Raw genomic sequence first — 12,568 nt, forward strand, 5'->3', positions numbered from 1 at the left:
ACACACACACACACACACACTCCTCTTCCTTGAAGAAAACAACTAAGATGTCGCAGGCGGCCGCTGATAAGAAGGGACAGAGCTCCTCTTTCCTGCTATATGTTGCGTCTACATCCTCTTTTGGCATTTGACCTGAATACAGCTGTTTGGTTCACCTCAGTTTAGTCCTACTGTAGAGTTTTGGCTTTACTATGAGTTACCGTTTTTATTAAAAGGTCGAGAGAGGACTGGGGCAAAGAACATACTGAACACACTTGACGTCTCATTTATATTTCATCAAGACGAAGTTTCTACAAGTGGCTGGTGCATGCAATGCATAAATAAACTATAGCTGGAGATTATATAGGTTCAATTGCAAACAACAATGAATATTTTATGATTAAAACTTAACTGCAATAAATGAAAGATTGGGCTTTTTACCGGGTCATTGTTTAGAATGTCCTTCCATCTCAAATACACAATGGAAAACAAAAAAGATGAAAATGAAAAAGATCTCAGCTGTGTGTGTGTGTGTGTGTGTGTGTGTGTGTGTGTGTGTGTGTGTGTGTGTGTGTGTGTGTGTGTGTGTGTGTGTGTGTGTGTGTGTGTGTGTGTGTGTGTGTGTGTGTGTGTGCGCACCAGATTTGGCACAATTTTCCAAATGAATATTATTGCACTCCTAAAATATAAGCAAAGTCATGCAAGAATAGACACAAAGGAATTATATTCATTTTCATTTATTAGGATTTTGAATATTAATATCGCTTTATTATTTTTTACTTAAGCTATTCTGAAGCAACTTAAAATAAACAGAATAGAGAGAAGACACTGAATTTTATTCTAGAAAAACATTAACACTGAAAATTATGACAAAGCAATTCATTCTCTGGAAGGTTTTTACAGCTGCCAAGCACACAGGGCAAGGGTCATTGTTGCTGTTGTCATTTAGTATTTTCTCAAACCAGGATGTGAGTTTTTTCTCTCTTTCAAAGTGCAAAAATAATCCCACTACAGGATGTCAACATTATAGAGCAGTTGAGCTTATTTCAAAGGGGGAAAAATGGTGGTAGGGGTAGGATGATGGTTAACATTATGTAAAATTGTATAACCAATGAAATAAAGTAAATATCACTTTGTAAAGTGTAAACATACTGTATTGACCAAAGTGCTATTATTTTAAAACTTTTCTAACAGTGGACCCACCCTCATTCTTTGACCCGAAAATTGTCCACACCTATTTTGCACACCACTGATTTCAACTGGTGTGTTAGTGGAACACAACTAGGCAATAGCAATGCTAAATTCAAATGAAAAAGGCACTAGTCATATAAACATACAGTACTGTGCAAATGTCTTAGGCACGTTAGTATTTTCACCCCAATAAAATGATTTTAAGCCAGTTATTTATATCTTTTGTTGTAGTGTGTCAGTAGGAAATATTACTTTACATTTCCAAACATTCCTTTTTCCATTAATTGTAATAATCCAGTCAGTGAGATTTTTGTATGCACAAGGAGTCTGACAACAGCCGGTCTGCTCCACACAGAGATCTGATCTCACCATCATCGAGTCTGTCTCTGATTACATGAAGAAGCAAAAAAAAAATGTGACAGACTAAATCCAGAAGAACTGTGGAAACGTCTCCAAGACTATTGAATAAACCCACCTGCAAAGCTACAGTACTGTGAAAAGTTTTATGCACTTGTGTAAAAATGCTGTAAAGTGAAGATACTTTAAAAAAAAAAAAGTCATAAATAGATTTTTATTGATCAATTAACTGCTACAAAAATCTCACTGGATTATTTCTATTAATGGTAAAAGCAATGTTTGGAAATGTAAACCGATATTTCCTAATGACACACTAGAGCAAAAGATCAAATAAACTGACTTAAAAACTTTTGTTGTGTGAAAATACTAACGTGCCTAAGACTTTTTCACAGTAAAGTACAGTCATGACGTTAAAATAAATATTTACCTGAAATCAAAGGTTGTGCATCCAATCAAACTCTACAGTATTTTGATGTAAATTTACCTGTAACTTGATAATATGTACGTAACGCTACAATATTTGGCCCAGTGTTTTATTGATATATTATCACACATCTGTTGTTGCTGCTAATGTGAAATGACAAACAACATCGTGAACATTATGCAAAACAAAAGTGTTAATGTTCCTGTTCAGCCTAGGTCATATTAGTCATTTTGCATTTTGTTTGGCCAGTGCATTTCATGGATCATGCATTTTAACAAATTTTAAACGTTTGAAAGCCATTTGATTATTTAGGCAAAACTAGTTGAGAGCCGTTAATCTGATAAACTCTGCAAAACCAACAATATCCCCAAAGGTCACAGACTAGTGCAAACCACTAAATCACCAAAGTGCAAAACAAAACTGGGTGATATTTTATGAGCTGTTAAGATTTATTGGTTGGATACAACAAGACCCACTTGTTGTAAAAACAGAATCCAAGAGGGGTGGTCACGTGGCTTAGCAAAAGAATAAAACTAACTCTCCCATTCAAACACAAGAATCTCTGCAGCTGTTTTTCTTTACAAGGACGTTACTGATGTTAGAAGGTTGTTAATAATATTTAAAATTTCCACTGTCCATCCATGGCTCTCATTCTTGAGTGCATAGGAGTGCAACTGATGTAATTAATGCCATTTCATTGACAGTTCTCTTCCGGGTTGACAGAGTGGGCGGGTCTCTTCAGCTGCTCTGTCTCCGTTAGACCGAATAGCGGCGCTCACTCAGTGCTTTCAGCCGGAGCGCAGCGCTCATCCCGCGGACGGAGTGTCCTCGATCCTCGGCCAATTTACACCATAATTACTAGCGAACAGGCCGTCCTGCGCGCACTAAACGAACGGGTTACCATCCCCCTCGGAACGAGACGGCGGATTTTGAGAAAAGCGCTGTATTTCGGGCCAGCTCTCCGCTCGACCATGTTTGGGATTAATTTTTGAGGTACTAACGTTACTAACGTTACCATCTGAAGATCACATTTTTCCCCCAGCGCGTGGAGCCTCAGATCCGCACTGGGACGAAGCGAAAGATCTCAACGGTCTCTGTTATCGTCTCGTGCGCTGTAGAAACGAGAAAAGGTAAATCATTTAATTTGTGTATCTAAAATTTAACCCGCAGACTTGTCGGCTCCTGTTCTGTAGCCGACTATTTTTCTGGTCTCTTCATGTGTCAGTGACAGGAGGACTGTACAAAAGCAAAGATGTTTCAATACAGGAATGCGACTTTTCTAGCGTCTATAAAATTTATTGTAAGAAATCGGAACAGTGAAGGCATGAATGGCAAGCCGTTTTAACAAAATTTCCCCATTAAAACTAACTAGTAGCATATGTATGATTATATTACTGGTAGTTATTTTGTAATTGACTAATAAGTAATCTAATATAGTACAGGGCCTATTTTGGAAACACTTTACAATAATGTCCTAGTAGGCTAGTTATCGTTGACCTGCATGACCTATTAATGAGCAATACATTTCTTAGAATGTTTATCAATCTTTGTTAATGTAAGTAACATGAATCTTTGTTAACGTAAGATACAACCCGTGTATTAATGTTATAAATGTTGAAATGAACTAAGCTAAATGCTTTAAAAGTTTTCAGTGTTTGTTCATGAACCTTATTGTGAATTTGTTACCTATAGGTTTCCGTTTCACTAGGCTATTTTTCATGCATAAATGAGACACGTCTAGTATCCATCTCAGTTGTTATACCGACTAAGTAACATTCCTTTTGTCACTGTTGGCAATTTTTTTTGTTGTTGTGTGAATGTAATTATTTATCAAAATGGCTTATTTATAGATAGGCCTACATTACAATCTGACCACTAGTTAAAATGTTACAGCAATTGGAATAGGCTAATAAATAGGTACTATTCAATTGTTATTAGGAATTGGAGTAGGTATTAATAACCATTAAAATAGTCCCTAGAAAATATATAAATTAATACTAAACATTTACTAGTTAAATTCAAATAGGTGCTGCCACTAGACAGAAATTCATGGCTTATATCTGAATCACATATTCACGTAGAATTCAGTGGCGATATTTTTTTCCAGTTTTCGGAAACATTGGAGTATAGTTGTCATTTTGGTACAGTGACTAGTTGCAAAGGAATAACTACTGATATCTAATGAATTTCTACTAGTGATTTATTCAAAGGATACTTGTCACAATACTACCACTAGTAGTGTCTAGTATGTAATGAATGGCTAAAAAAATGATTGAAATTAAAAAAGGCTACCCGTCTCTATTGGATTACTTGAAAGGGCTTGCCATAACTTTGCTCTTCAGATTGACTTGGCATGCAGCAGACATTTGCTCTTTTGAGGGTTGCCTTAGTGGAAAAGTCAAAAGTAGGCGGACATTAAAAAGTGATCATTGAGCTGATCCTTAGTGATTTGCTCCTATTCTACTTCTGTCGTATTTAGTGGTGGGAAGCATTGACCCCCAGATGCCTTGTTTGTCTGTTCTGAATTATATAATTCTGCAATGCTTATTATTGAATAGCACTCTCCTGTTAAAATAGCTGTTTTATTGCTCAGTGGCTCTCAGGAGTCCATTGATGACATGACAGGGGAAATTGAGCATGCTTTTGTCGAACACCCCAAGTTGTCATCATCACGTATTGTGTTGCGTCCAGCTGAAGCACTATAAATAAGTTGTCAGTCATGCTTACAGCCAACGACGCCCCTCAAACTGCTGGCAGATCGGGCAGCGTCCACTCTTTTAAATTTAATTACATTTGGGGAGCTTTGTGGTGGGGCCTTCTATATAGATCGAGCGGATGATTGATCATCAAGACAGACGGTGCACTTATGTCTCAGTAATCACTGGTAGGACCATTAGAAGATGAGAGTGTGGAGATGGCGGGCCCCTGGAGTCAGAAATGAAGCTGTACAAGCAGAGGGTGCAGGAACTGATCTGTCATGTTTTTTCACAGAGGAGAAAGAACGACCTATCCATTATTTATCTGATGCTACTTTCACTCGCCTTCTCGCCTCTAAACAGGGCACCGGCTATGTGGATTTCGGACAGACCCTGGCTACATGTGTTTTAGTTGGGAGGAATTGATAGTCCCAATGTGTGAGGGGGTAAAGCATTGCCTGAGGGCATCGAATGGTTGCTGTGCTTGGAGAATACGTTAAACCTAAAATGATAGATGCAAAGTATCGCTTTGAGATTGTGATGCATCTCTAGTCTATGCAGTTTTAATTCAATAACACTTTTTTTATTTTATTTGTTAATTTTTTTTGTTTGCTATTTTGACATGTCCAAAACCTCAACTTACAATAATATTACTCAAATACTATGGAATTGCACAAAAATAATAGTAGAATGAAATGAAAAAGAAAAGGAACATGAGATGTAAATTTCAAATGGTTATAATAATAACAGTGGCATTCTAAGAATGTCATGCATTGGAAATAGTCATTGGATAGAGATCATCTTAATGGAAAAATATCAATTATTATAATAATGGTGGCCTTTTTTAAAAGGAAGTGCAAAATGAATTCTGTTGAAAAATGCTAAATTGCAAATTGGTTTTGATTCGGAAGTTTTTTTTTCCCATTGACAAATTAGTAGATTTAACCAATGATTAATTAATCATTAATTAGTTCTAGATCTTATTATGAACGATTCATCCATGTATTTTTATTTATTTGACAGTTTCTTGATGTTGTAATGTTTAATTAAAATGTTGTATCTCAATCTTTCCGTGAAAATGACTCTGGTGATGTATACCGGACTTCTCCAATCATTTAGTCTGCTTAAACCCCGCCCCTTCACAATCACCCAAAACAGCCACATCTTTAAATCCAATCAACAACCTTGAATAGAACCAAGTTCCCAACCTACATTTTTTTTAATAGTCCATCATACTCAGATTTAGGCTATATCACAATATGGATGAAAAGATCTGTTGCTACTTTCCGTTTCATCATGGCTTCGAATTGAAAATCCAGAAATTCATTAAAATATAATGTTCTTGGCAAAAGATAAGGTCAGGCAGATTTGAAAGTAGCTCATTGCGGAGTTGCGGAGTTATCTTGGAGAGGCTGTCGGGTCCTACATTTATAGGAAATGAATCATACTCCATGGGACCGCAGTGCAGCCGCAGCGTGCTGTTTCGCCCTCAGCAAGACTTCAGCAGAACTGCAGATGCATGTGAGGCGCATGTTGCTGGGCTGACAGTGGCAGCGGCTCTGCGTCCGACACTCTACTGTGCGTTTGTCTTAGCTTCATTCTTGATGTGCGTTCGTCGATGTTTGTGTTGGGGAAGTGGGGAGGGGGGGTTGTATTTAGTGTGTTCCTCCAAGAGGCTTTGGAACAATAGTCCCATTTTGTGACTCTCCCTAGCTGCTGCCCGGGCCTGGCCGAGCGCTTGCCAGAACAGACGGACAGATGGAAGGGATTGTGTTCCTGCCGGCACCTGGCATCACAGAGCACAGGAATGCCATTGTTCCTCGGTAACCCAGCAGCCGACTCGCTTTCCTGGACATGCTATGTCGAAGAGAGGGTGGAACTGAATTATAAGTCGCATGACGCATTGAATAACAGTTAGAGTGCTGTTGACCATCATTGGGGCAACGTCTGACATGAGAGCTTTGTAGAGTGAAAACTTCTGAGGGAAAATCTAGGACTGCTGTCCAGGGTCATCGGTAATGCATTAGATTAAGACCCTCCTTTAGCACTTGTGAAGCACTCTGATATTGACATTTGGGTTAATGGGGATCTCCAGAGGGCCTGTTGATGGCAGATGGAGATACTAGACGAGGCGGGACCTTTAAGGTCATATTTTAATACATTCATCTCAAATAGAAATGAGCGCGAAACAAATAATGTTTTGTAACCTTTCCAGTAGGGATGCACAATATATTGAAATATCGCAGATCGTTGTATGCATATTTCAACGGCTTGCAATAACTGGGGTCATGAACAAAAGACAAAGAGAAAATCATTGGCTGCTCTTGGCTAGATAACTTTTATAGCTTATAACCAGTATATATATTTCATTCATACAGTGAAAACTAAGCAGTGCTATATTTTTACATTTGATTATTCAGTTTCTGTTAAATAAACCTAATGTAGGCTTTCCTGAAACCCTAAACCCCGTGGTATACAGTGATGTTAAAATAACACTGCTGTTCACTTTCAGAAGCTGTAGGGATGTTTTCTTTTCATTAAAAGAATGTGAACCAACACGTATGTTGGTTATATAATTATAAATATATTTTAAAGATAATTTAAGTTTATTTTACACACTTTAAGCAATATCATATCGCATATCGAATATCGCATTATTTAATGAGTAATCGCATATCGCATTTTTCTTCAATATCATGCAGCCCTACTTTCCAGCTACTCCCTCTCAGTTAGTAGGCACCACCTCCGTTTACTCATCTCATGTCTAACCTTAAGCTATTTGTTGAGTTTAAAGACTGCCCAGCCTTATCTCTTTAAGATTACAGGTCTAAAGCCGTGGTCACACTTGACTTTGAGCATCGGTCATGCAGCGATCATGGTATGACTTCATGCTCTGAATTATTGGAGTGTATGTGTAGTGTGACCGCCCCTTAAGTTATTATAAATAGTATAATTTAATGGTGTAGATAGTTTAAATTTAACTATCTGAATTTCTGTCTAATTTAAATTTGGTTTGCTGATTATGATCATTATTGAACGCAGACACCTGTAATTAGGGCTGCACGATTAATCGCAATTTACATGAAATCGCACATAAACCGATTTGGCTTATCGCGATTATGAAATTGCAAAGGCTGCGATTATTTTGTATGTGCAGCTTGTCATTGATGTACGGCTCTTTAAATGCTGCTTTGTGAGTTTGAGTCCCTTTTATAACATGCATTTGAAAAAGCAACACTTGTCAAATATCTTTCCAAACATGAGACGCATTTATAAACAAAAGACAACATTTAATGAAACGCTTTTACTCCAAACTCACTTCATAATGACAGTTGAGCATCCCTCTGTGAGATTATTGTAGCTTCTTACACCGAATAAGGCAGTCGTGTGTTTATAAGTCATGTTTAATCAATCAAAGCGTTTCAATCTTCTGTGTATTCAGTGATAATATGATGCCCATAGTAGGGATTTCCTGGAATGTTGTGCATTATTGTTCTTCTGCGGCGGGGCATATTTGGATTGTCTTCTTGAGAGCGCCCTCTGGTGTTCAGAAGGAGCAGCATTTACTACCATCAGCCGCACTGCACTGACAAGCTGTACATAAAATAATCGCAGCCTTTGCCAAATCGCGTGCGGTTTCATTGCGATTAATCGTGCAGCCCAACCTTTAATCCATACATTGACATCCCTGAATGCATAGCGGAAACTCACTCAGCTCAAGTCAAATTTTTGTGCCGCTATACAGAATTGCATTGCTTTCATAGTTTTCTGTACACTTCTTCCATGTGCATTTGGGGTGGACAAAAATATATGCTTTTAAAGTGAATCTTAAGAACTATTGTATGTTAAAGAGAATGTTGTTGTTTGTGTATATATATATGTTTGAGTTATTATTGGCATAGTTTCTGATTTCTGTAGTGTGACCTAAAACAAAAAACAAATGGCTCCTCCCCCAAACTCACACCATTGGTTGAGCCAATGTTGCTATGTCCTGCTATGCAACTGGTCCAAATACTGAAACAGCAATTTTTAGCTGCACAGAACCTCAGTATTTACATTTTTTAAAAATGAAATCACCTATAAATAGTTTACCGAAGAGTAAAGTTATTTTAAATCGATTTTTTTTTTACTCTTGGGGTTATTTGACACTGACTGATGTTATTTTAGTATCATTACCATTATAGTTTTAATATTTTGAATTAGTTTTTATTTTATATTTTCCATTTTCATCTTAATTTATAAATTTTTTTGTCATTTTTTTCTTTTTTGTCGTTTTTATTAGTTTCTTTTACATATATAGTTTATTTTTTTTAATATCAGTTTTAGTTATTTTAGTACATCACTCTAAAGTTATAAAAATAAGAAATGTTAGCAACTAGCTGAAATAAAATCTTTTATATATACAGTGCCTAGCATAAGTGAACACACCTATGGGGCACTTTCCAAAGGATGATTTCTCAATGCAAATCAAACCAGCTATTAGCCTAACTGAAATAACACCATGACAATCTCTAGGTATGGTGAAGGGAATGTGATGATGTGGTAGGGCTGGGTACCGAGTTCGGTACTTTTTAGGTACCGACCGAATTGCCTCGATACTACCGAGTATCGAAACATGTCTTGTTTTTCGGTACCAAGTTTCGGTACCTAAGTGGTCAATCTCGTCAACGTCAGTGAAACAATAAACATGCAGCATGATTGGCTGTGGCGGAAAAACACTAGTTTATGCGGCTGCCCAGAGACGTGGCTCGTCGCACGTGAGGCTGTAGTCTGTGTGTGTGTGTGTGTGTGTGTGTGTGTGTGTAAGCCCAACCCAGATAGATAGAAAATATGTGGAAATGATCAAAAGTGTACCTATGTACCCGACTCGATGCCATAAGCACATGATGCAATATTTTCTACAAGATAATTGCTGCCAAGACCGGTAACACGGTAAATCTGATAAGGCACTTAAAAGCGCACAGAATACACTCGGGAGTAGAAAGTTTATCAGCCTTCGACTACAAGAACTGGAGCGCGTCACATATAAACCAAAACTAAGCGTATAGGATACTTGCCTCACAGACATGAGAAATAGTTCTATATATGTTCAAAATATGTCTACTTTTAAACGAAACAATTAGAAATAAATAGTTTGATTACCTAATCCATATAGGCCTGCGCGCGTTCACTACTGCAGGGATGACGAGTCAGCATCGCAAATTCGCAATAATCATCTTTGCAGCCAACACGTTTAGTAAACACTTGTTCATTAATAAACAATTAAAATATCTCCTTGCTATCGTTTCCCGACACATCCATAATCATTAGGCTACTTTTGCCAGTTCTTTGCGCAAGCTTCATGTGTGCTGAGCGTGAGGCATATATCCCGCACCCCAGTAGCCTATATTTAATTCAATTCACATTTATTTGTATAGCATTTTTTTCACAATACATATCGGTTCAAAGGAGCTTTACAGAAAATGCATGTGTCTAAATTACAATTTAGAGTGATCTGTTATCAGGGGTGACTGTGTGTAATGAATTTCAATTAATTTTCATTCAGTTTCATTGTTAAACAATGCATTAAGTTAAGGCAGAAACAATGGGCTAATTGAAGTAAAGAATACATGTGTTGTTAAATGATTAGGAAACATAGAATACTTTAGCATTGGTGCTTTTTTACAGACTCAAAATATGAGTGTAAAAAAGTCAACAAACTGAAAAAATAAAAGTTTTTTTTTTTAGGTAATGTTATATTGATAAAATTGGTATCGAAAAAAGTATCGTTCAGGAACCGGTATCGAAGTCAAGGTATCGGTATCGGTATCGAAAATTTTGTTACGATACCCAGCCCTATGATGTGGGACTCTTTTAATTCCAAAGGCCAAGGGAACTTTATCAGGATGCATAGTATCCTGGATCCATGAAATAACTGGCCTTTAAAAATAAAAATCTGCCTGACTCTATGCTATGGGAATTTAACATAGGGGTGTCCTGACCTATGAAACCTGTATTTTAAGGAAGAACATATATTTATTTACGATACATTATTCATTCACAAAGAAAATTGGTGTCTTTAAAGTTGGATTTTTCCTCATTTTTTAAATTAAGGCAGTAAGATCAATTTCCAAAAGATGATTTTTTATTCCTCTTTTTAGTCAACTTTAGCACGGGTTTGATTTGATTTGATATATTAGACCAATTAGTTGTGAAAAATACACTCATTTGTCAAGGATAACACAATAAAGTAAAAAAAAAACGTATTTCCATTGTGGTCCTTGATGTAAAGCACAACTTCACTCCTAGAGACAGATTACCATGGCACTGCATACTGGTATATTTACAACACTACAATAAAAATACACATTACTAAACTATACATCATACTTAGACATCCAACAAACATTAATACAAATAAGTCACTAATACAACTTATCCAATAACCAACTTCTGACTTTCGTGCTAAAACCAACCGTATTTGACAAACTCTGTATATCTAGAGGCAGCTTATTCCATTCCTGGGCCCCTGAGTATTCAAAAGACCTTCGACCATACATTGTTCTAAAGCGACATAATGTAATGTCCATTAAACTCTGCCTAGTATTATAACAGTGTGTCTCACTTACCCTAGAGATACACATATTAAGATACGAAGGAGCTCTTTTATTAATTATCTTGTGTACCATCTTTAATTTAAAGTGCACAACTCTACTTTCTATAGGTAACCACTCAAGATGTCTAAAATGGGAGGCATCAACATGTGTAAAACTATTAAAACCTAATACCAACCATATCAATTTATTTTGATATTTCTGTAACTTAACCAGCCAAAAACGAGACAAATCGGACATCCAAGAAATACATGCATACTTTAGATGACATAACACTAAAACATGATGCAAGTATTTTTAAATTTTGCTTATCGAAAAAACCAACATATCTAGCAAGAAATTTTGTCCTAGCATTTCATAGCCATGCCTGTACCCCTTAATTCATTGTCCAAAACACATCCAAGATAATTAACAGTAGTTCTATTTGATATTATATAATCCCCTACCTTGATAATCAAGTTAGGAGTTTTATTCAGTTTACTTCTCGTCCCAAATAATATGGACTCAGTTTTTCCTGAGTTTTGTTATCAGAGAGCCAATCTCTTACCCTGCAAAGCTCCTCACCTAATCTTACTTGAATTTTAGAAACATCCTTATCAGAAACCAGTAGAGCAGAGTCATCAGCATATAAAAACATATTACAATCACAAACAGCTTGCATGTCATTTATGTATAAGAGAAATAAAAGGGGACCTAGGACACTTCCCTGAGGAACTCCATTATCAATATTTGTCTCTTCAGAGAGTACCCCATCAATTACTACCCTTTGAGTTCTCCCAGTTAAAAAAGAGTTCAACCAGGCTATGAGCATACTAGAAAAACCCATGACACTTAGTTTATCCAGCAATATTGTATGGTTCACTGTGTCGAAAGCTTTTTGAAGATCCATTAGTACCATTACACACATTTTACCTTCATCAATCTGTTTTCTTATAAAATCTGTTAAATAAAGTAAAGAAGTATCAGTCGAATAAGATCTTCTAAAACCTGATTGAAATTCATAAATTAGTCCATTCTTACATACATATTGATACATCTGTTTATGCACTATATAAGGTGTGTTCACTTATGCTATCCACTGTATTTTATTTCAGTCAACGCATAACAAAAACACACATGTTTTTTTGGTTTAGTTTTAGTTAACTGTAATAACCCTGGATGTGCACATTTAGTAACTGGAAATGTTTCACTTGAGTTTTAGGTGAGGAACTGAAACATCAGGGAATATAGAAAGACTTCCAAACAGAAAGGGGAACTGTCCTGTGAGCGGTGGAGCAGTAGACAGATGAGATCAGCATAATATTCCTCCAACACCAAAAGGTTTAGGG

General features: G+C 36.7%; 1 protein-coding gene across 2 annotated transcripts in view; it reads left to right on the forward strand.

Moving 5' to 3' along the window:
- The first annotated feature begins 2,653 nt into the window (after positions 1-2,653).
- galnt1 (UDP-N-acetyl-alpha-D-galactosamine:polypeptide N-acetylgalactosaminyltransferase 1) overlaps positions 2,654-12,568 on the forward strand; it is a 107,998-nt gene continuing 98,083 nt past the window's right edge. The window contains exons 1-2 of one of the 2 annotated variants that reach the window (XM_077213622.1): positions 2,736-3,081; positions 6,361-6,470. The gene's annotated coding sequence lies outside the window, so the exon portion shown is untranslated. Of the gene's footprint in view, positions 3,082-6,360; positions 6,471-12,568 lie in introns of both variants that reach the window. The other variant, XM_077213613.1, reaches the window with a different exon arrangement.

This window comes from Siphateles boraxobius, unplaced genomic scaffold, assembly GCF_051911475.1.
Source record: "Siphateles boraxobius isolate OS27281-9 unplaced genomic scaffold, OSU_SipBor_1 12, whole genome shotgun sequence".
In the NCBI taxonomy this organism is placed as follows: domain Eukaryota; kingdom Metazoa; phylum Chordata; class Actinopteri; order Cypriniformes; family Leuciscidae; genus Siphateles; species Siphateles boraxobius.